This window comes from Balaenoptera ricei, chromosome 10 (genome assembly GCF_028023285.1).
Source record: "Balaenoptera ricei isolate mBalRic1 chromosome 10, mBalRic1.hap2, whole genome shotgun sequence".
Lineage (NCBI taxonomy): Eukaryota > Metazoa > Chordata > Mammalia > Artiodactyla > Balaenopteridae > Balaenoptera > Balaenoptera ricei.
The window spans coordinates 7,869,385-7,893,423 of record NC_082648.1 but is presented as its reverse complement, the minus strand read 5'-3'; the positions used below and the strand labels follow the sequence as shown (position 1 = coordinate 7,893,423).

At 36.1% G+C, this 24,039-nt stretch overlaps 1 protein-coding gene across 10 annotated transcripts in view; it reads right to left on the bottom strand.

Moving 5' to 3' along the window:
• Window positions 1-24,039, bottom strand: part of KLRG1 (killer cell lectin like receptor G1) — a 209,446-nt gene that overhangs the window by 64,021 nt on the left and 121,386 nt on the right. Inside the window, exon 7 of one of the 10 annotated variants that reach the window (XR_009505311.1) lies at window positions 2,394-2,485. The exons of 8 other annotated variants lie outside the window; for them this stretch is intronic. The gene's annotated coding sequence lies outside the window, so the exon portion shown is untranslated. Of the gene's footprint in view, window positions 1-2,393; window positions 2,486-24,039 lie in introns of those variants that run through there. One more of the 10 variants, XR_009505315.1, reaches the window with a different exon arrangement.

Below are 24,039 nucleotides of genomic sequence, written 5' to 3'. Positions count from 1 at the left end.
CAGTGCAAGAACAATCTTTTTGGTGTGACATCAGCATCGTGGTGGTGTGAGATGCTCTCTTTATCTCTCCCCTTCAATCTACAATGAGTAAAACATCCACAGCTAAACAAAGGTGCTTCTGTCCAACACATCAGGACATCAGAGAATTTCAAACATCTGTACATCTAAAGGTGGGTGGACTGGGACACATAAAGGAGGCAGAGCCAGGGGAACACTGGAAGCAGTGCCTGCAATCCTGGACCGTCAGCCTTAATGGCTGAGCCCGCAGCCCCAGACAACCTGGTAGCATCAGGGAAAGAAGCGCACTGGCCTCCTGGCTGCAGAGGCACCCGCAGCCACAGGGTATCGGACAACAGTGGCAGCAGGGCCGCCGGTGACCCTGTTCCTCCAGCCACAGAGGTGCCTGCAGCTCGACCCCACACACACACACACACAGTGGCAGCACCCACGACCCAAGAATCCCAGCCATGGCAGAGACACCCATGACCCTGGATCCCCACCTCTCCTCCCCTCACAGCACCAGAGCCTACAGCCCAGGAGGCCCTGGATGTGTCAGAAGCACCTGCCATCCTGGTGCTCCAGGTGGTGATGCCGGTGACACTGGAGCAGCAAGGCACCAATGATCCTGAAGGCGAGAGCAGCGACAATGAGGGCACCAGGCAACACCTCTGACAAAGGCAGTGGAGGGTTGAAAGTGCCCACTCTCAGATACAACTGGAGGCAGTAGTTCAGGTAAGAAAACCCAAAAAACTTGTGCTATAGCGCCACCCACTGGAAAACAAAAGAAAGTCCTCGAATGATTAACCTATTGAATCTTTCTAATTAAGTTAAAAAGAAAAAAGTTTTTCCTAAAGAAGAAAGGTGTTTGCTACTTCACGTGTCCTGGCAGAGAAACAACTCATCAAGTACCATGAGGCGCCATGGTAACGTGATATCAGACAAAGGAAATGACGATGCTCCAGAACCAAACTTAAAGTCATGGAATATTGCAATCTAACTGATAAAGAATTCAAAATAGCTGTTAGGAAGAAACTCAAGGAGCTACAAGAAAAACTCAGAAAGGCAGTTCAATGAGCCCCGGAATAACATTAATGAACAGAAGAAATACTTTATCAAAGAGACTGAAACTCTAAAAAGGAACCAAACAGAAACTAGAGCTGAAGAACTCAGTAAATACGATGAAGAATGCATTAGAAAGCACTGAAAATAGAGCAGACCATATGGAAGAGAGAATCAGTGAGCTCAAAGATGGAAATCTAGAAATGATACAGGTGGAAGAGGAAAGAGAAGTAAGATCTTTAAAAAATGAAGAAATTCTAGGAGAACTATCCAGCTCTAGTTCTTTTATATTTTGCAAGTATAAAATTATCTTGTATTTAAATAATGCTAACTTTACCTTTTCCTTTATACTTATTACCTATTTATTTTATTTTACTTTGTTTTATTTGTACTGAATGAAACCTGTAGAACAAACTTAAAGAGTAGTGGAGATACACTTTTTGTCTTACTTCTGACTTACTGTAAATACTTTAGTGTTTTCTTATTAAGCATGGTACTGACTTTCAGTGGATATTTAACTTTGTCAAATGCCTTTCTACATCTATGGAAATAAAATGAACTTGGTCATGGCATAAAATCCGTAATTCTTTAATGTGCTGCTGGATTATGTTTACTAAATTTTCATTTAAGACATTTAATTGGTATACATAAGTGAAATTAGTCTCTTTGTGTTATCTCTGCCAGGTTTGGAAATCAATGCTATTCTCAGTTCATAAAAAGAATTTTGAGTTCCTTGTTTTTCTGTCCTCAGACAATTTTGATATTATTGGATGTGTCATTGGTACTTTGCTGTAAGAAATTGCTCCAGAAGTGTCACATTGACTGTCATGTTTGTTCAAGTAATATCCAGGCCCCAGTTGTCAGTGCTTTCTTTTTTTTTTTTTTTTTTTTTTTTTTTTTTTCACACACACACACTGTATTTTATTTTTACAAGAGATAAATCGACTGACACCAAGCATTGTACATGGATGACCACAACAAAAGCAACAATGATTGCAATTACCAAACATGAAACACACTCATACTATGTCATAGTATTGACATTCAGTCCAGTAATCCTCCACTGTAACAGCTCCTTTACTTTGCAGTGAAAATTGATTTGTATATTCTTTGCCTCTGAGTCCTTGTGGAATTTTTTTTTTTTTTTTTTAAATTCAGACAGAAAGTCACAAAAATTATACTCATCCTCATCAGTTCACTCAGTCCCATGTAATTAATTTTTTTTTTCATCTTGATCTTTTGTTAGCACTTTTATGAGTTCATCAGTTTTTCATTAGAGTTCTGAAAATGCTTATTCATTCAGTTCAGCAGTACAGTCCGTTACCAGAAACCTGTACTTGTCAGAGTCTTTTCCATGTATTTCTTGAAGATGAAACCCTTTTATAGGAACATATTTGCAAAATCATCAGAGTACACCCAGAACTGTCTGTAAATGACAAAAGACTTAAAAATGACCATGGTTAAAGATTTGATGACAGTTCATAATAATGCAGTTGACAAGAAAATTAGTTATTTCTGAGATATACATTTTAAAGTAATAACTAGGATTATTACTTATAACATTATACCAGAACATATAAGATTTTTGGTGCTTTCTTTATGTCAACATTTTACACCCACATGAGTTCACAAAGAAAGAACCTCATTGCATTTTCAGGAAGAGTTATTCACCTTGAACTCAGTGTGTGTGCAATTAATGTTATGGATGGATAGACGGAAATAAAGGAAAGGAAGAAATTACTGACAGCATAAGATGATGAAGTTGCCATTGTCTAACGTAATATTGGCAAGGAATCTAAATAAACCATGATATCTTTATAAAAAACAGAGAAATGTGAGTTACATAGCTGTTAGTAAATTCATAGCTTAATTCACAATCAAATTACTGTCCCTAGAATGTTAATAAATACATTTTAACTTGGAAAATGTTCTCTAATAGAAGACATCAAGTCCTCAATACTTAGCTTTTTCAGCTCTACATGTTCTATCAGTGACTAAACACACAAAAGGAATGCTTATCAGTTTTGCAAATAACTGTGCTGGGAAAGACAACTCTGTGGACATTGGAATCACATTTGAAAAACTGAATATAAAGACCAATATTTGCCAAAACAGTATTCTTTTATATATTAATTTTAGTCCTTTTCTCCTTCAACAATTATTTATTGAGCACCTAATATGAACAACTGGGCACTGTTCTGGGCATTAATACGTATATATACTATATAATAGTATAGTATAATATATATATATATGCACATATATACACACATAGTATCATATAGTTACATGTAATATATTTTATGTCATATAGTCATTTATATTTATATACAGTGTTATATGGTCACATATATATATGTGTAATGAAATATGCTATGAAGAATAAAAAAGAGGGTAAGGAAATAGAGGACAATGTGCAGAGGACTGCTATTCTGGTAGAGTGGTCAGGAAAGGCCTTTGTGTGGAGGCACTGGTACAGAGAAATGAATGAAGTAGAGGAGAAAACGTTATGCATGTTCCGAGTGCCCCAGGAAGAGAAAACAGGAAGTGCAAAGGTCCTGAGAAAAAGTAAGATTTATGTATTCTAGAAACAGGAAAGGGACCAGCGTGAGTGCGGCAGAGTGAATAAGATAGGGTCAAGAAGTGAGAGAGTGGCACAGACATATATACACTACCAAACGTAAAATAGATAGCTAATAGGAAGCAGCCACATAGCACAGGGAGATCAGCTCGGTGCTTTGTGACCACCTAGAGGGATGGGATAGGGAGGGTGGGAGGGAGACGCAAGAGGGAGGGGATATGGGGATATTTGTATATGTATAGCCGATTCACTTTGTTATACAGCAGAAACTAACACACCATTGTAAAGCAATTATACTCCAATAAAGATATTAAATAAATAAATAAATAATAAACTAAAAAAAAACAAAAAAGACAGGGTCAAGCCATAAAAATGAGATCTGACCATGGGAGGAGGGAAATAACCAAATCCTGTAGGGTCTTGTAGGATTTGGTAAAAATTTTGGACTTTATTTTCAGGATCATGGAGCGCTGTTAGAGGAGCTTCCCAGGGCATGATGTAATTAGATTTTTATTTTAAAGGATTTATTTTGGCTTTTGTGAGAGAGTGGATTGAAAGAGAGCAGTGGTAGGATCATGCATACAAGTTAGGAGACACTTGCACTAGTAGAGGCAAAGGATGCTGGTTGTTTAGACTAGAATGGCATAGATGAAATAAAGAAAAGTGAGCATACTAAAGATATATTCTGACTTACTGCTAAACTTTACGTTGGAAGTAGTAGAAAGGAAGAAACTAAGGATGAATCCACATATTTTTGGCCTGAGCAATTGGTTTAATGGAGATACCACTTACTGAGAGGAAAATAACTGGGAAGAGAAGAAGAATCCGATGTTTAATTCTGAACTTGTTGAATCTGAGGTGCCTATAAGACTTCAGTGGAGAGTTAAGAGTAAGCAGTTCTAAATACAATTCTGAATCAGAAGGGAGCAGTCAGGGATAGATACTTTGCAATGAGAAATTGTTTTGAGAATGAGAGTTTAAATACTCTCTAAATACAGCATTTAAAGCCCTAGGACAAGGAGAGATCCCTTTGGAGAGAATGTGACTTGAGAAGGGATGAAATTAGAAGACTGAACTTTGAGACACGACAACGTTTAAGTGTCAGGAAAACAAATAGTAAAAGATTCTGAAAATGATTGACAGAATCAAAGTGCAGGATGTTGAAATTCAAGTGAAGAAATTGCTTCAGGAAGGATTTCAAGAACAGAGTGAGCAACTATGTCAGTTGCTTCTGAAAGATAGAATAAAATGAGAACTGAGAATTGACCACTGAAATTGGCAACATGGAGATCACAGGTGACTGACGGGTGGAGATAAAGCCTGATGGGAGTCAGTTCATGAAATAATGGGAAAAGAAGTGGAAGTAGTAAGTTTGGACAAATATTGAGAGGAGATTTGTGGAAAAGGGAACAAAAAATGGGGAGGTAGATAGAGGGATATGTATAGTCAAGAATTTGTTTTCTCACAGATGAAATATATATTTATACGCTAATGAAAATAATAAAGTTATGGTGTAGTAGAGAGAGGTAAATCAATCTAGTAATGAAGTCTTTGAGTATGCAAAAAGGAATAAGTTCCAGTAAAAAAAGTAAAATGATGCTTTGGATTTAGATGCATACACAGTTCATCCGGTGCAACACAAGAGAAGACAGAGTACATAGGTACAGATGCAGATGAGCTGGTAGTTTCAGTATTGGTGGAAGCTGATCAGAAGTTTTACTTCTGATCGCTTCTATTCTCTCAGTAAATTAAGAAGCGATGTCATCAGTTGAGAGAAAAGAAGGCATTGTTTACAAAAACAATGACATGGGAGAGTGAGAGGATAAAATTACTTGAGCAATATAATAGCACTGCATGGAGGCTGTGTTTGTACCAAAGTCTATAGTCGTGAATTTAAAGTGAGATCTGTCAGCATGCTCACATGCTTTTCACAAGCCACATTCTTAATTTTGATGCAAGTGAATGTAAACTCCCCAATGGCAGAAACATATGGTCTTTGTTAACCACAGAACAGTGTCTGGTACAAAGTATGCATTAAAATATATGTGGACTGACTAAATAATATCCATCTTCTCCACTTGACTGCTCTGCTTCACAATATCTCAGTACTTAATACAGAGTCTGTTTCATAGCAGGCTTAAATATTGACTGAATGGATGAATGACCCAATTAATCAATGTCTTTTTATCCTTCACTTCTGAACTTTATACCCAACTCCCTACTGAATAGCTTCACTGAATTTCACAAGAGAGCCTCAAATCCAACATATCTAAGACTCTACCTGATAGTTTCTCTACATGTTACTAGCAAGATCATCCACTAGAGCCCTAGTGAGAAACCTATAGTCATTCTCTATTTATCATCTCTGAAATGGATAAGTCCATAACTGTTTTATAAATTTCTGAGCAAAATAACTGAAATACAGTGCTTAGCACAATGCCTAGCATATAGTACCTACAAATATTAGCTATTACCAGCTTTTAATGATTCTAAGATACACATCTTTTCACATCTCTTTAATCATGACATATTTTACAATCAGTAGTGTATCATAATTTAATCAGATGAGGTTTGTTTAAGTAGCATATTAGATAATGGTGTCCTTTATATCAATAGTGTATCAGACAAGATAAAATGCAGTACTGTAACTTCTCTCTGCAATATGCTCATCAATATTAAACTAGTAATTGAGTCATGTCCAGTACACTTCAAATCCATATTTTTCTCCCTCTCCCTATTGTTGCAAACTTACTTTAAGTCCTTGCTTTCTCTATCCATTTAGAATGAATTTTGCATCTGTCTGTGTATCAGCTAGGAATCCCTCTGGCAATAAATAACAGAAAAGCAACTAGCAATTGCTAAACAAATAGGGAAGAAGTCCATAGGTTGACATTCCAAGGTTCACAAAATTACCCAATAATACTGTCAGAGACCAAGGCCCTTTCTATCTTTTGGACTTGCTTAGCATGCAGACCTTGATCCTCCTGCTTGTTGCTTTGTCAGCTCAAGATGGCCATTGAAACTTCAAGCATTACATCCATTTTCCATGCAGGAAGAATAAATAAAAACGTTCATTGGTGTGCCTACTGAAACTTGCTCTTTTTATTAAGAGAGCAGAAGTTTTCCATTTATATGTCACTGGCCAGATTAGATCAAATAGCTACCCATGGTTTGAAGATGGCTAGGGAGAAAGATGCTGTGTGAGTAGTTAAGCCAATGAGCATCGTCTGCCATATTTTGGCAAATATCTTCTCAATTTTTGAGACTTAGCGCAAGAGTTATATCTTATCTATTTACTTATTTGTTTATTTATTTGTTTGGTTGTTGGGTTTATTATTCATTTACTATTTATTTAGCACCTAGCACCTAGTACATACCAGGAACTGTTATAGGCACTGGGGATACAAAGATGAGCAAAATCCCTTCCCTTGTGGAACTTCCATCCCAGCCTTGACCTTTTTAAAAAAAGTTTTATTGGAGTAGAGTTGCTTCACAATGTTGTGTTAGTTTCTGCTGTACAACAAAGTGAATCAGCTATATGCATACCTGTCCCCTCCCTCTTGGACCTCCCTCCCACCCCACCCCCATCCCACCCATCTAGGTCATCACAGAGCACTGAGATTTCCTTCTCATTTAGGTCACCACAGAGCATTGAGTAGAGTTCCCTGTGCTATACAGTATGTTCTCATAAGTTATCTATTTTATACATAGTATCAATAGTATATATATGTCAATCCCAATCTCCCAATTCATCCCACCCTCCCTTTTCCCCTTGGTACCCATACATTTGTTCTCTAAGTCTGTGTCTCTATTTCTGCTTTGTAAATAAGATTGTCTATACCAATTTTTTCAGATCCACATATATTCGTTAATATACGATATTTGTTTTTCTTTCTGACTTATTTCACTCTATATGACAGTCTCTAGGTCCATCCATGTCTCTACAAATGACCCAATTTCGTTCCTTTTTATGGCTGAGTAATATTCCATTGTATATATGTACCACATCTTCTTTATCCATTCCTCTGTTGATGGACATTTAGGTGGCTTCCATGTCCTGGCTATTGTAAATAGTCCAGCCTTGACCTTTTGATCCAATATTTCTACTTTCAGTAATTTACCGTACAGACTACTCTGCAATGACAAGCATGCTCATTGATGCAATAACTAGAAAACAGAAAACTGACTGATTATCTATATGGTATTGATTTATTATAATATGTATATATAAGGTAATTATTCAAAAGAATATATCCCTCTTAATATAGATATCTATGCTGACATGGGAAGTATCTCCAATATATGTTTTAATGGAAAAATTGCAGAGCAAAATGTATGGTGTAGTAAAATCACACTTTTGAAAGAAAATCCATCCTAAAATTCATGTGAAATCTTGAGGGACCCTGAATAGCCAAACAATTTTGGAAAAGAATAAAGCTGGAGGGTTTTCCCTTCTTGTTTTCAAAACATTACAAAGCTACAGTAATCAAAACAGTGTGGTACTGGCATAAAGACAGACAAATAGATCAATGGAAGAGAACAGAGAGCCCAGAAACAAACCCTCATGTATATGATGAAATGATCTTCAACAACAGTGCCAAGACCACTCAATGGTGAAAGGACAGTCTCTTCAATAAATGGTGTTGGGAAAAGTGGATATCCATATGCAAAAGAATGAAGATGGACCCTTATCTTACACCACATACAAAAATTAACTGAAAACGGATTAAAGAAATACATGTAAGACCTAAACCTATAAAACTCCCAGAAGAAAACACAGGGGAAAATCTTCATGACATTGGATGTGGCAATGATTTCTTGACTATGACACCAAAAGCACAGGCAGCAAAAGCAAAAAGAGATAACTGGAACTACATCAAACTTAAAAACTTCCATAGATCAAAAAACAGTTGACAGAGTGAAAAGGCAACCTATGGAATGAGAGGAAATATTTGCAAATCATATATCTGATAAGGGGTTAATATCCATAGTATATAAAGAACTTCTACAACTCAACAACAAAAAATCAAATACCTGGATTTTTAAAACATGAGCAAAAGATATGAATAGGCATTTTTCCAAAGATGATATACAGATAGCCAATAAGCATATGAAAAGATATTCAGCATCACTAATCATCAAATAAATCTAAATTAAAACCACAATAAGATATTATTATTATTGTGGTTATATCCATTAGGATGGTTACTATCAAAAAAAAAAAAAAAAAACACAGGATATGGAGAAATCAGAACTCTGTGCACTGTAAGTGGGATTGTAAAACAGTGCAACCACTATGAAAAATACTATGAGAACTCAAAAAATTAAAACTAGAACTACCATATGATTTGGCAACCTCACTTCTGGGAATATATCCACAAAAACTATAAGTGAGGTCTCAAAGGGATATTTGTACACCTATGTTCATGGTAGCATTATTCACAATAGCCAAAAGGTGGAGGCAATGTAAATGTCCACTGATGGTTGAATGGATAAACAAAATGTGGTATAAACACACAATGGAATATTATTCAGTCTTAAAAAGGAAGTCCTGTCACATTTACAACCTGGATGAATCTTGAGGACATTATGCTAAATGAAATAACCGGCCACAAAAAGATAAATACTGTATTAGTTCACTTGGTATCTAAAGTAATCAAAGCCAAAGAAACAGAAAGTAGAATGGTGGTTATCAGGAGCTAGGACAAAGGGGAAGAGGGGAGTGGTTGTTTAATGAGTATAGGTTCTAAATTTCAAGATAAAAAGTTCTGGAAATCTGTTTCACAACAATTGAATGTATCTAATTGTTAAATTGTTAATTTAATACTAATGAAGTATACATTTTAAAAAGGTCAAAATGGTAAAAAAAAAGGAAAAGGAAAATTTACAACTGCCTCTTCATATATATTATTATATACAATAATACCTATAGACTGGAAATATATGGAGTGGAAGATCATGTGTTGCTTGCTATTTTCTTCATGCCTATATTTTTACATGTGCATTATTTTTATAATCAGAGAAATATTTGAAAAACTTGAAAAAATGAAAAGTTACTTTCTTCTCTCCAATTCTCTTCTTAAATAGTGACTATTTATTTGTGCTTACATTATCACAAACAGAATTTATCAATATAATGTTTGCTGAATGAATTCATAAACTTATCATCAACTAGTGATGATGAATAATGCCTTCAACAACAATCTATATTTAGCATCAATTTAAGAATTAAATTTAATACGGTTCTTCATTTAATAAATATTTATTGTTATTAAATGTCTATGATGAGTCAGACTGTGTAGGTTTTAAGTAACTACACATATTATTGTTTTTTGCAACCATCTTCTGATGAAATAAGAGAGGAAAAAAAGAAAGAGAAAGAAAAAAGAGGTTATGACTAGTTGATAACATTAAATAGCAAGCCACCTAATGAAATCCTGTTAACAAGCCAAGATAATATAGTCCAGGTGTGTAGTTTTCCAGTGGTTTGGTTTCACAAAAGTTAGAGCATAAATATATAGGGAAGTGAATAGATTCAACATCCTTAAAAAGTGTAACTGAAAGGATGAAATATCTTCTGACTCCAAACACTCCACCCCAGCTTCTGCCAAAGAAAACCGGTGGAAGAATAACTGTCTCTTGACTTAGAAATTAACTGCATTCTTAATGAACTATAAGAATTTTTGTGGTAAATTATGCATTCTTCTGTAAAAATTAAGGAGTCTATGTTAAGACCAGGTTAATACAAAGATGAGCCACAGGAGAAACAGCAGACAAAACTCAAATTTTCGCCCCAAAAGGTCCTATGACACATGAAAAGCTGCTTCATAGAGTAAATTTTGTTCTAAACATAAAATCTTAACACTTGTTACTCCTCTGAAATAAAGTTTCAATGGAATATCATGTTTACATAACATTTAAATGAATTATAGTAAAAACTTTAGTCTTCACTTAAGAGACTCACCAGATGAAATAACATTCTTCATTTCAGAAAACAAAACCAGTGAAATGTTAAAAGCTTGTGGCAAATAATAATCTCTCAAAACCTCACACAGTTTTGCTCTTAACAGTCAAGTTTACATGCTTACTCAGAATCATTGTGGTTTATTGCCAAATCTGCATTACTACAATTACAAATTTTAGTAATAATTACACAAACTGAGAGAGTATAAATATGAAAAAAATCTCAGTTTTTACATAAAAATTGGGTTGAAGTTGTTGGAAAGACTCAAAGGAAATTAATGTTTTAAAATACCATTTATTAGACCTAGAGGAAATAACTATAAATTTTAAAGAAAAGTATAAAGAATTTAGGAAGATTCTTAACTCCAATTAATTCACAAACAAGAGAGAACCTGAAACTAGAAATGCAGTCAATGTATTAAGATGCGCTTTATGCAAGATAGTGCAGCAGATTTAATCAGGTCATTTAAGCTCCATTTATAAAATTATATCATAAAATATTTATACCAATAACAAAAAATCATCAACTTATTTCATCCAATAAAAATTAACATTTTTTAACTTTCTAATAAAAAATAAAATATGTGGGCTTCCCTGGTGGTGCAGTGGTTGAGAATCTGCCTGCCAATGCAGGGGACACGGGTTCGAGCCCTGGTCTGGGAAGTTCCCACATGCCGCGGAGCGACTGGGCCCATGAGCCACAATTGCTGAGCCTGCGCGTCTGGAGCCTGTGCTCCGCAACAAGAGAGGCTGCGATAGTGAGAGGCCCGTGCACCGCGATGAAGAGTGGCCCCCACTCGCCACAACTAGAGAAAGCCCTCGCACAGAAACGAAGACCCAACACAGCCAAAAATAAATAAATAAATAAAATTAAAAATAAAATAAAATAAAATAAAATATGTGAGTGCATTAGCAAGATGGCAGAACAGGAAATCCCCAGCCCTTATCCTCCCACAGAAATATCAATCTGGAAACCATGCACAAATAAAAATGTCTTTGGGGGAGCTTTGGAATCCAGGTAGAAAGTTGTAGCACCCCAGTGGAGCCCAAGACTGAGGAAAGCTGCTTTGAGAAAGCAGGCTCATACCCTGGGAGCAGACCCACTGACCATGGACCTGGCTGTAACCTGGTAGTAGCCCTATCTCCCTGCAGATTCAGCTCCAGTCTTCCTTGTCCATGGTCCTGCTACCAGACCCATGTGTCCCAGCATGAACTATGCCCAACTGTGACTCCAGTAGCAGGCCTACCTACCATGGACCTGACTGAAACTGGTAGCATCCCTGTGATCCAGATTCAGCCCCACTCAACCAGAGCCCCGAAGGCACTCCTGTCCATCCAGGGACTCTGGAGGAGCAACAGCTGTCTGTGCCCCATGGTAACAGGTCTGGTGACCCTAGAGTCAACTGAAGATCCAAAGCATCCCTGAGACCTGCCTCCAGCCCACTGGACCATGACCTCAGTGATAGTCCCATCAGTCCAGGAACCTGGTAGGAGAAGGTCTTCACCTGCTAAAACTAGTCTGTAAAGACTGGAAGAGGTGACTGCTCATTCAAATGCAGAGACACCAATTCAAGTCTTCAAGGATCACAAAGAATCAGACAAACATGACACTACTAAAGGAAACAAATAAAGCTCCAGTAACCAATCCTTAAAAAATGGAAATTCATGAATTGCTTGACAAAGAATTTGAAATAATCTTCTTAAACAACCTCAATTTGCTACAGAAGAACACGGATAGATATCTAAATGAAATTAGGAAAACAAAACATGAACAAAATAAGAAACTCAATAAAGAAATAGAAACTATTAAAAAAGAACCAAACAGAAATCATAGAGTTGAAGAATACAATGACTGAACTGAAAATTCAAGAGACTTACAAAGGTAAAATCAATCAAGCAAAAGAAAGAATCAGCAAACTCAAAGACAAGTCATTTGAAATTACCTAGTTAGGGGAACAAAAAGAGAAAAAGAATAGAAAAGAGTGAAGAAAGCCTATGTGAGTTATGGGAGCTCCTGAAGTAAAACAATATACACATGATGAGAGTCCCAGGAGAAGAGAAAGATAAAGGGGCATTTAAGAAATAATAACAGAAAATTTCCCCAATCTAGGGAGGTAAAAGAACATCCAGATTCATGAAACCCCCCCCAAATTCCCAATAGGTTGAATCCAAAGAGGTCTACATAGACACACATTATAATTAAATCATCAAAAGTCAAAGACAAAGAGTGAATCTTGAAAGCAGCAAGGAAAAAGCAACTTGTCACGTACCTGGGGGTACCCATAAGACTATCATATTTCTCAGCAGAAACCTTGGAGACCAGTAGAGAGGAGGGTGACATATTCAAAGTATTGAAGGAAAAAAATGCCAAGAATACTTTACCTAGCAAAACTGTCATTTAAGAATAAAGGAGAAATAAAGACTTTCCCCCCAAAAAAACCTGAGGGAGTTCATCATCACTAGACCCACTTTATACTACTAAAGGCAGTACTAAAGGCAGTTCTACAAGCTGAAACACAAAGGTACTCAACAGCAACATAAAAACATATGAAAGTACAAATTTCATCATTAAAGATATATATAAAGACAAATAGAGAATATTGTAATACTGTAATGGTGGCACATAAATCACTTTTAACCCTAGTATATACATTAAAAGCATAACTATAGTAGCAGAATAACTATAACCACAGATTTCTTAATGGATACACAATATAGAAAAAAGTAAACTCTGACATGAATTACATAACATGTGAGTGGGATTAAAGTGTAGACTACATGATTGCAGTTAAGTTGTTAATTAGCTTAAAACAGACTGCTATACCTATAAAACATTTAATGCAAGCCTCACAGTAACAACAAAAACAAAAACAATACAGTAGGTATATAAAAAGATAAAGAGAAATGAATCAAAGTATTCCACCACAAAAAATCATCAAACCACAAAGAAAGACAACGAGAGGAACAAGAGAAATACAAAATAGACAAGAATAAACAAAATGGCAATAGTAAGTCCTTACCTATCAGTAACTACTCTATATGTAAATGGACTAAACTCTTCAGTCAAAAGTCATAGAGTGGTTGAAAGGATTAAAAAACAAAACCCAACTGTATACTGTCTACAAAAGACTCACTTTAGATTTAAAGACATACAAAGGTTAAAAGTTAAGTGGTGGACAAAGAAGTTTCATGCAAATACTAATCAAAAACCGCAGAGGTGGCTATATATCAGACAAAATAGATTTTAAGCTAAAAACTGTCTTAGGAGACAAAGAAGTTCATTCTAAAATGATGAGTGTCAAGTCACCGTAAGATATAATGATTAAAATATATGTGCACCCAACATCAGAGAACCTAAGTACATAAAGCAAACATTAAGAAAACTAAACAGAGAAACAGACAGCAATACAATAATAACAGGATAATTCAATACTCCACCCCCTAAAAGGGACAGATCATCCAGATAGAAAATCAAGAGGGAAACAGCAGAATTGAGCAACACCATAGACTAATTGGGCCTAAAAGACACATGCAGAAGATAAATGCATATGTATAACTGAATCTCTTTGCTGTAAACCTGAAACTAACACAATGTGTTAATCAACTATACTCCAATATAAAATAAAAATTTAAATAAATAAATAAAACTGCCATGGGTGCTCAGGGCAAAAAAAAAAAAATACCGTGCAACTCATTCCTCTCAGGTGCACATGGCACATTCTCAAAGATGGAGGATAGATCTCATACTAGGTTGCAAAACAACTCAACAAATTTAAGAAGTACCTTTTCCAATCACAATGGAATGAAACAAAAAATCAACAATAGAAAGAAAATGGAAAAATTCACAAATACATGGAAATAAAACAACACACATTTTAAAATAAATTTTATTTATTTATTTATTTATTTTTTGGCTGCGTTGGGTCTGTGTTGCTGCGTACGGGCTTCCTCTGGTTGCGGCAAGCGGGGGCTACCCTTTGTTACAGTGAGCGGGCTTCTCACTGCAGTGGCTTCTCTTGTTGCAGAGCATGGGCTCTAGGCTCGCGTGCTTCAGTAGTTGCAGCACGCAGGCTCAGTAGTTGTGGCTCGTGGGCTCTAGAGCACAGGCTCAGTAGCTGTGGCGCACGGGCTTAGTTGCTCCAGGGAAGTCCCAACTACACACTTTTTAACAACCATTTGGTCAAAAAAGAAATCCAAGGGAAATTGAAAACTATCTCAAGACAAACAAAAATGAAATACAACATACCAAAACTTAAGGGATGCCGCAATAGCCATACTAAGAGAGAAATTTATGGGACTAAATGCCTATGATATAAAAGAAGAAAGTCATCAGATAAACAATCTAGCTTTACACTTCAAGGAACCAGAAAATGAAGAATAAACTAAACCCATAATTAGCAGAAGAATATCATAAAAATTAGAGAAGGAATAACTGAAATAGAGAAAAGAAAAACAATTTTAAAAATCAATGAAACTAAGAGTTGTGTTTTTGAAAAGATAAAATTGAGAAACCCTCAACTAGACTAAGAAAAAAAGAGAGTATTCATACAATCAGAAATGAAAGAGAAGATATTACAATTATTCTCACAAATAAAAAAGATTTTAAGATATTATTATGAGCAATTATAAACCAAAAAATTGGACAATCTAGAAGAAACAAGAAATTTCTAGACATACAACCTACCAAGACTGAATCATGAAACACTGCACAAATCTTTTTTTGTGTTTCAGTTTCATTTTTACCTTTCTCGAAATAATAAAGCATAATATGTCAAAAATATTGCTTTTTTTTTCATCTTCAATATTAAAATGGCTACACAAAAATTCACCAATTTTGATGTTTTTTTTTAAATGCATGCTGTTATGACAGCTGTCACAATACAATCTAACAAAATTGTTTCGAATGAAGTTAAAGACAACTAAGCGCTACTAGAGCCATCTTACAGAAAAAAAGAAATGAACTCTTCGGCCAACCCAATAGAAGACAGCTGCCCTAAAGCTTCCTAGGTTTCTAATATCCTTACATTAGATCAGCAAGGCCAGAACAGTCATCTTTTGGTCCAAATTCAAATTTCAAGATGGAGAATCCATATAGCCCTGTTTGGGTCAGGCGTCCACCCCTGCTCTGATACACCGTGGTCAGATAGACATGATCAAGGTACAGTCATGACTTTTAGGCACCCACTTCTATGGAAAGAGGGGAGCTCTGTAAATTGCCATCTACAACAAAAGGAGTTCACACCAACATTATGTAGCGCTTTAAGTTTACCAAGAACTTGCACATTCTTTAACTCATTCAATTCATGTAACTGAGCAGGACCCTATGAGGCCTTCCCAGAATAGACCCCCACCCATGTCCTCTACCTGCCTTTTGTCTGTAGAAAAACTTTAGTCAAAGAATAAATTTAATCAGAGAAATAAGAAAATGCAGAAAGGAAAACAGTCAAGCAAGACAAAATAATAATACTTTAGCCATTAAACAAAGTCAAGGATTTTAGTTCTTCCTCAAGGACTATAGATAATATTCTGAGCCATGTCCTTTGAGCTATTTTGCAGATACTGAAACCCCCAGCAGGTGAAAGAAGTTAACTGTGTGCTGCCCACAAAGCATGTAGACTCCAGACTGATTGGAACCAGAAGGTTGATGATGTTGACTCCCAATTACCTCACCACCAACCAATCAGAAGAATGCCCACCAGCTGATCACACCCTGCTCCTTGAACACTATAAGACTCCTTGCCACTCTTATAGAACATAGTATTGGAAGTCCTAGCCAGAGCAATTAGGCAAGAAAAAGAAATAAAGGCATCCAAATTGGAAAGAAGAATAAAACTATCACTATTTAAGGATGACATGATTTTATATACAGAAAACCCTAAAGATTCCACCAAAAAAAGCTATTAGAAATAATAAATACAGTAAAGTTGCAGAGTACAAAATCAACATACAAAAATCTGTTGCTTATCTACATGATAACAATGAGCTAGCAGAAATGAGCCAGAAAATTAAGAAAACAATCCCATTTACAACTGCAACAAAATACCTAGTAATAAATTAAATCAAGGAGGTGAAAGACCTGTAAACTAAAAATTATATGACGTTGATAAAAGAAATTAAAGAAGACATAAAGAAATGCAAAGATATTCCATGCTCGTGGATTGGAAGAATTAATATTGTTAAAATGTCCATATTATCTAAAGCAACCTGCAGATTCAGTGCAATCCTTATCAAAATCGCAAGAACATTTTTCACAGAAATAGAACAAAAAAATTCTAAAATTTATATGGAACCACAAAAGACCCAGACTAGCTAGAGCAATCCCGAGAAAAAAGAACAAAGCTAGAGGTATCACACTCCCTGATTTCATACCCTTTGCTTCATAAATAACAATTTTACCTCATATTATACTTGATTATTTCAAATGAAGTAATAGGAGATTGTGTGTTTATAACTTGCTATGAAAACACATGAATTTAAAAAGCAATACCATTTAAAACTTAACAGCTTTAATAGTATCTTACAAAATATATTCCATAATTTTTCTTACAAAATTTTATATTACTAGAAATTGTGTGTTATTTTAAGAACCTGCGATTCAATAACATTTGGGCATAACAAAAATCAAATAAATTAGAGCGTCTAAAGCTCTTAGAACATTACTCAGCACAGTCATATAAATAGTAAGCACTATGTAATTATGAGCTATCATTACTGTTGTTGTCAATATCATCATTATCATCTAAGTAATTAAATAAAACTTGACAAATAATTTTATCTTTTCCTATTAAAATCTGATTCCATTGTTTGCTCCCAGACTAAATATAACTCTCTAAAACAAAAGTTCTGACACTGAAAAGTTCCAGAGTGAACATGAGAGTCACAGAGAACAAAGTGGGTTCATAAAGTAAAGAGTCATGGAACAACACTATGCGTGTGTGCATGCACACACACACGCACTCACACACACAGTTTTCATTCACCAAAGGAAAACTCACCCTGAAACATATTCCCTACCTAGTCTCATATTCAAAAATAAACTGTATAGAGTTAGAGATAAAAATATGAAGCACAAATATTTAAATTAGGAAAAACATGTAGCATAGTTTTACAATTTGGGGGTACAAAAGGACTTCCTAATCAGAAAATAAAACCCCAAGACAAAGTTACAATACAAGCAACAGAGTTCCTACAAGTAACAATGATACAATACATCACTAGTAATCATAAATTTGAAAAAGAAAAATATATGTCATGCACCACTCCCTATCAGATTGGGAAATTTTTTAAAGGCATGGGAAAAATGCAGTTTTAGACATTGCTGGTAGAAGATAATTGACAGAGTTATTTGATTTGATTTTATTTGTTTATTGGGGTATATTTGCTTTATAATGTTGTGTTAGTTTCTGCTGTACTGCAAAGTGAATCAGCTCTATGTACACATATATCCCTCCTTTTTTGGATTTCCTTCTCATTTAAGTCACCACAGAGCATTAAGTAGAGTTCCCTGTGCTATACAGCAGGTTCTCATTAGTTATCTATTTTATACATATTAGTGTATATATGTCAATCTCAAGCTCCCAATTCATCCCGCTCCCCCTTTCCCCCCTTGGTGTCCATATGTTTGTTCTCTATGTCTGTGTCTCTATTTCTGGCAGATTCATTTTAGAAAGGTGATGTAACAGTACTATAAAAGTTTTAAATGTGTTTACTCTTTGACATAGCAAATTTACAGCACAGGTTCATCATACAAAAATACTTCTACATGCCCCAAAGTATGTATATGTAAGGACAGACATTGAATTCTACTGTTTGTAATAAATTGTTTTAATTCGGGCACTAATTCCTCTGCATCACAATGTAGGGTCTAGTAAAATAGATTAGATTTGTGAATATCAGTACTCTTTAGAAACCTAAAGGAACAAGTGGAGTTTAATTTAAAAGATAACACACTAGGGACTTCCCTGGCGGTCCAGTGGTTAAGCCTCCACGCTTCCATGGTAGGGGGCACGGGTTCGATCCCTGGTCAGGGAACTAAGATCCTGCATGCTGCACAGCATGGCCAAAATAGATAAATAAAACTTGAGAGTCATCAGATCAATCTTAAAAAATAATAAATTAAAATAAATTAAAAGAACAAAACAAAACAAAAAACATTTAAAAGATAACACACTAAAATTTTGATAATTTTGAGAAACTATGGCAAGAATATTGTTTAGAAACGATCTGAGGATTTGTTATGCTTTTTATCTTTGTACATTTAAATATTTTTTCTCATTAAAAATTAGAAAGGAGCATTGAGATAGCACAAATGAGAAACACTCTGATCTTTGAGAACATCTCTGTAGATAACACGTTGCCCTAACTCCAAGTTTGCCCTAGATATTTACGGAAAGGTAAAGCAAGTATACTGTCTGATAGAGCGAATGTGGTATGCCAGTAACTGAGCTTTCTGATTTTTGAAAGTGGTTAATATGTAACCAGCTGAAATGTCCTTCATTATCACTTCTTAGGAACTACGGGTAGCGTATGTGTAACCAGTGGTGCCATTAGAGAAACTACATTCAGTCCCCAGCAAGCACTACAGCAATACAGGGGAGACATTTTTTTCTGTTTATTTTTGTTAAGGCCCAATACCTCCTAATCTTTTTTCTCAATTCCCAAATGATTCTCCTTTGTTTTATTTAAACGGCTTTTTCCTGCATTTTGCTCCCTTACTTTCTTTTCCATAAACTGCCTTCCTTCTTTCCCTTACCTTCTTTTTTCTCTTAACCCTTTACCTCAGCTTTCTAACAGTAATTATTTGCTAAATGCTTCAAAACCGTACAGAACTTGTCCAAGTTGTGTGCTATCATTTCTGTCAAGGACTTGTTATGCAGGTAACCTAACTTTCTTTATTTGGATGCTGCCCTATATCAAAGCCCACAGCAGACAGATGAAATAGACCTCTTTCTCAGTCATTAAGATTCAAAGTATAACTATTAATTTTGACTGGTACAGTAAGGTTCACAGTTTTTAAAACTGTTCCATATAGCATCTTGTATAAAAGTACCCCTTGGAGCTGACAGGACAGATGTTATTAACCCCGTATTTATCGGTGAGGAAGCTGAGGCTCAGAGCAGTGAAATGAGTTACCCAGGACCTTATAATGAGTCAGAACTAGGACTCAGGTACCCTGACAACTGATCCAGTCATTTTTTCCCCCCTCAAGCTCATTTTCTGTCTTCCCAAGAAGAGAAAGCTCTGTCTTCGTGAAGGGAGCATTTTAGATAAAACGTTCCTCTTTATCTGCGATTAGACTGAAGTGGTGTCGCTTCTCCTGAGGATAATTCTGCCATCCACTTACTTAATACGTCCACCTCACGCAACCTCAAAGTTCTCTCTCTTGGGACTATCACTTCTCACTCACAGTGTTCAACCTCTCCCTTTTATTTGATCCTCAGCATTTACAGAAGCAACATTGCATTTAAACTTGTTCAAGTCTCTCTCCTCTTAAAGAAACCTCCCTCTCAGCCCGACATCTCTGCTGAGTACTGCCCTATCATTCTCTTTCCCTTCACGTAAACTCAGGAACCTCCCTCTCACTCCCCCTGGAGCTGCAGTCAGGCTCTGCTCCACACAGACCCTTAAAGCTGGGTCCCATATTCTTCTTGTCCCTCAATTCAGCAAAAAAAAAAAAAAAAAAAAAATGATCATTCGATCTATTATTTGATTTCACAGTGGCATTTGACATGAATAGCCAGGGATTCAGCAGTAATCTTTACAGATGCTCTTTGTAATTTTTGATAAGGCACCAAATGAATGCTATTAATTATTTCTTTAAGTAATTAACCTTGCAAATAAGTGTTGTTATTTCTAGTTTCTTAAAAACCGTTTAATTTCTGTTATGTTTTGAATCAATGTATTATAAAATCATGCAAACTTGTGAAATGATTTTTTTCAATTTTGTATGCTATTAACATTGATGTGTCGGCATAAAGCCCCAATCACTCTGACTAGTAAAAGCCTTCTCTTGACTATTTTCTTAAAATGTCCCTTCTTTGGGACTCAGAGATCCCACACTCTCCTGTGTTTCTCTCAGTCTAGCCATTCGGGTTCCATTTGGGTGCCCTTGCCTAGCTCTGTCCTGGACTATTTTCCATTTTCATCCCGTATTATCTATTTCCATGGCATCAGCTCTCCCTATAAGCTGATAAATCTCTAATCTGTACAAATAGGCCAGATCTCAGTAAACTAGTGGTGTTCAGATTGCTTTAACTTTAACCTACAATAAGAATTTTGGGGCTTCCCTGGTGGCGCAGTGGTTAGGAATCCGCTTGCCAATGCAGGGGACATGGGTTTGAGCCCTGGTCTGGGAAGATCCCACATGGTGCGGAGCAACTAGGCCCATGCGCCACAACTACTGAGCCCGTGCTCTAAAGCCTGCAAGCCACAACTACTGAGCCTGTGTGCCATAACTACTGAAGCCTGTGAGCCTAGAGCCTGTGCTCTGCAACAAGAGAAGCCACTGCAGTGAGAAGCCCGCGCACCACAACGAAGAGTGGCCCCCGCTAACTGCAAGTAGAGAGGGCCCGCGCGCAGCAACAAAGACCCAAGCAGCCAAAATTAATTAATTAATTAATTAAGAAAAAAATAAAGCATTCTAAAAAAAAAAAAAGAATTTTGTATACTTTCATCAGACAGTTTGCAATGTAACACTGAAATCACATTTTCACAATGTAACCTTTACATTGTGACTCAGAACACTCATAGTTAAAGACAGAGATGATAGAGATAGTAATAAAGAAAGAGAAATTATATTAGTTAGGATACAAGTTTTACTGCTTGAACAAAGATATCTCAAAATGCAAAGGATTTTAAAGAAGAGAAAGTGTTTTTCTCTTACATGAAAGTCCAAGCTAAAATGGCCTTTGGATGATTCAGGGATTCAGTCTATGCCTTCTTTTTTTTTTTTTTTTAACATCTTTGTTGGAGTATAGTTGCTTTACAATGGTGTGTTAGTTGCTGCTGTATAACAAAGTGAATCAGCTCTACGTATACATACATCCCGATATCCCCTCCCTCTTCAGTCTATGTCTTGCTTGTTGTTCTGCCTCCCTTGACACATGGCTTCCATCTTATTACCTACAATGGAAGATTGGACAACTGTCCACACGTCCACATTCCAGCCAGTGGTAGGAAGCAAAGGGAGGCACAGAACCTAGCCCTTCCTTTTTAAATCATGAACTGAAAGTTGCATACATCACTTGCACTCACATTCCAATCACCAGAATTTAGCCATATATGCCCAGCCTTAAAGGAGAAGGCTAGGAAATGAAAGTTTTCAGTGAGGCAGTTTGTGCCCAGAGAAAACTCAGGTGTTCTAGTATTAAAGACAGAATTGGAGAAGGGGTAATAGGACACAACCAAAGTCTCTGCTGCACAACATTGAAACGAATATTTCCAAAATCAATAGTTTCACTTATTCTGTTTGGTACACTGTGTTTTCCATTTTATTGTATTCTATTACATTTTTAAAACTCTTGGTCATGACTCACTGATCATGACATTATAACTCACTATAGATGGTGACCCATAATTTGAAAAACATTGCTTTAAACCTGCTATGTCTAATCTGATAACCAGTAGCCACATGGGCTATTGAGCTTTTGAAATGTGGCTAGTCTAAATTAATATGTGTTGTAAGTGTAGAATTCACACCAGATTTCAAAGACTTAGTATGAAAAAGAATTCAAAGTATCTCATTAACAATTTTTATATTGATTAAATGTTGAAATGATAATGTTTGGGCAATACTGAGGTAAGTAAATTATATTATTAAAATTAATTTAATCTGTTTCTTTTTGTTTTTCAATGTGGCTACTGGAAAATGTAAAATTACATAGGAGGCTCACCTTATATTTTTATTAGATCACACTGCCTTAAGCTCTAGATGCAAATGTTAAACTCCCTACGAATATTATTACTGGACTATCCCACAAGCGCTTTCTAAAAGTAGACTCTTTCTCTTCCCAACCCTCAGCCCTCTGTTCTCCTTCTCTTCCCACCCTGTTTCCTGTGTTTCACTCAACCAGTTAAAGGCAACACAGGTCACTCAGTGACCAACCAGGAAAACTGAAAAGCACATTCTCCTTTACCCATCACATGCATGTATTCACTGTGTACTATAATTTTACCTCTTAAATATGATATAAATCTGTCAACCTCTATCCAATCTCATTATGAACACCCTAGCTCAAAATATCATCATTTCTCACCCATATAATTGTACAACTCCTACCCTGCCTCCTGGATTGCCTCCTTCCAATCAGTCTTCCAAATTTCAGTAAATGTGATCTTTCCAAGAAACAAATCTGGGGAAGTCACTTCACTGATTACTCCCCAGATACCCTAGTAGTACCAACAAGTTCCTTTTTTATTTGAAGCAAGCTTGCTTCACCACTGTTCTAAGTGTACAGGCATTTTCTTCATACCAAACACTTCATTTTACCAAACATTTCATGATGGTTTTTACCTCCTGTGCCTTTATGTCATTCCTTATGTGCTTAGAATGCACTTTTCATCTCCTACTTCCCTCTGGCTAACCACCACCCACACTCTAGAACTTGATTTACATTTTGCTTTACCTTAGATTTCCTTTCCAAGGCCCAGGTTTGAATTGTGTCTCCCTGTCCAGTGCTCCCAGAGCATCCTGAACTTCTCCAATAATAATGTCTGGCTACTGCATTTTTATTGCTTATTTGTCTGCTTTTACACCTGCAAGAATGTGCAATCTGTTTCTACATATTTGATCATTCCATCTCCATGATTTTGTATGATTCCTAGACCAACTAGGCTCAATAAACACTTACAAAACAATCAGACAGTTGGATGAATGAATGGATGAATGGATGGGTGGATGGATGGACGGATGGATGGATGAATAAAATAGTTAATATGATTAAAGATTGAAGGGGAGTTGCACATTTAGAAGGCAGTAACAAAATGTGTTTGTATAGTAGATGGTAAAGGCAATTGGTATCTTTGTTAGGCACAGTAAGTCAAAGCTTGTTTTTGAGGTCCTGCTACTTCTCCTTTCATCTTTTCACTTCCTTAATAGAGGAAAATATTTCTATTATCATTCTTCCAGAACCTAGCTCTTTATCTGTAATCCAGTAATAGCCCCAAGGTCAAAAAGCTATTCTTTTAACCCAATATCTTTTCCATAGAGGACTGCTAAATTCTGAAACTGCTTCAACATTTGAGGTAGACATATCTGATGGAGGACTTGCAGGCAGACTGACTTGTAGTGAAATATCTATTTTGAGACTGTCCTGTGTTGCTTAAATTATAGCTTCCCCTGCCAGCTATTCATGCAAGAGATGTGAGGAAAGCCATAAAAGGCACTATGGGGAAGTGGGAAGGAGGGAGTAAGAGAGAGAAGGGGTTGAAAAGCCGAT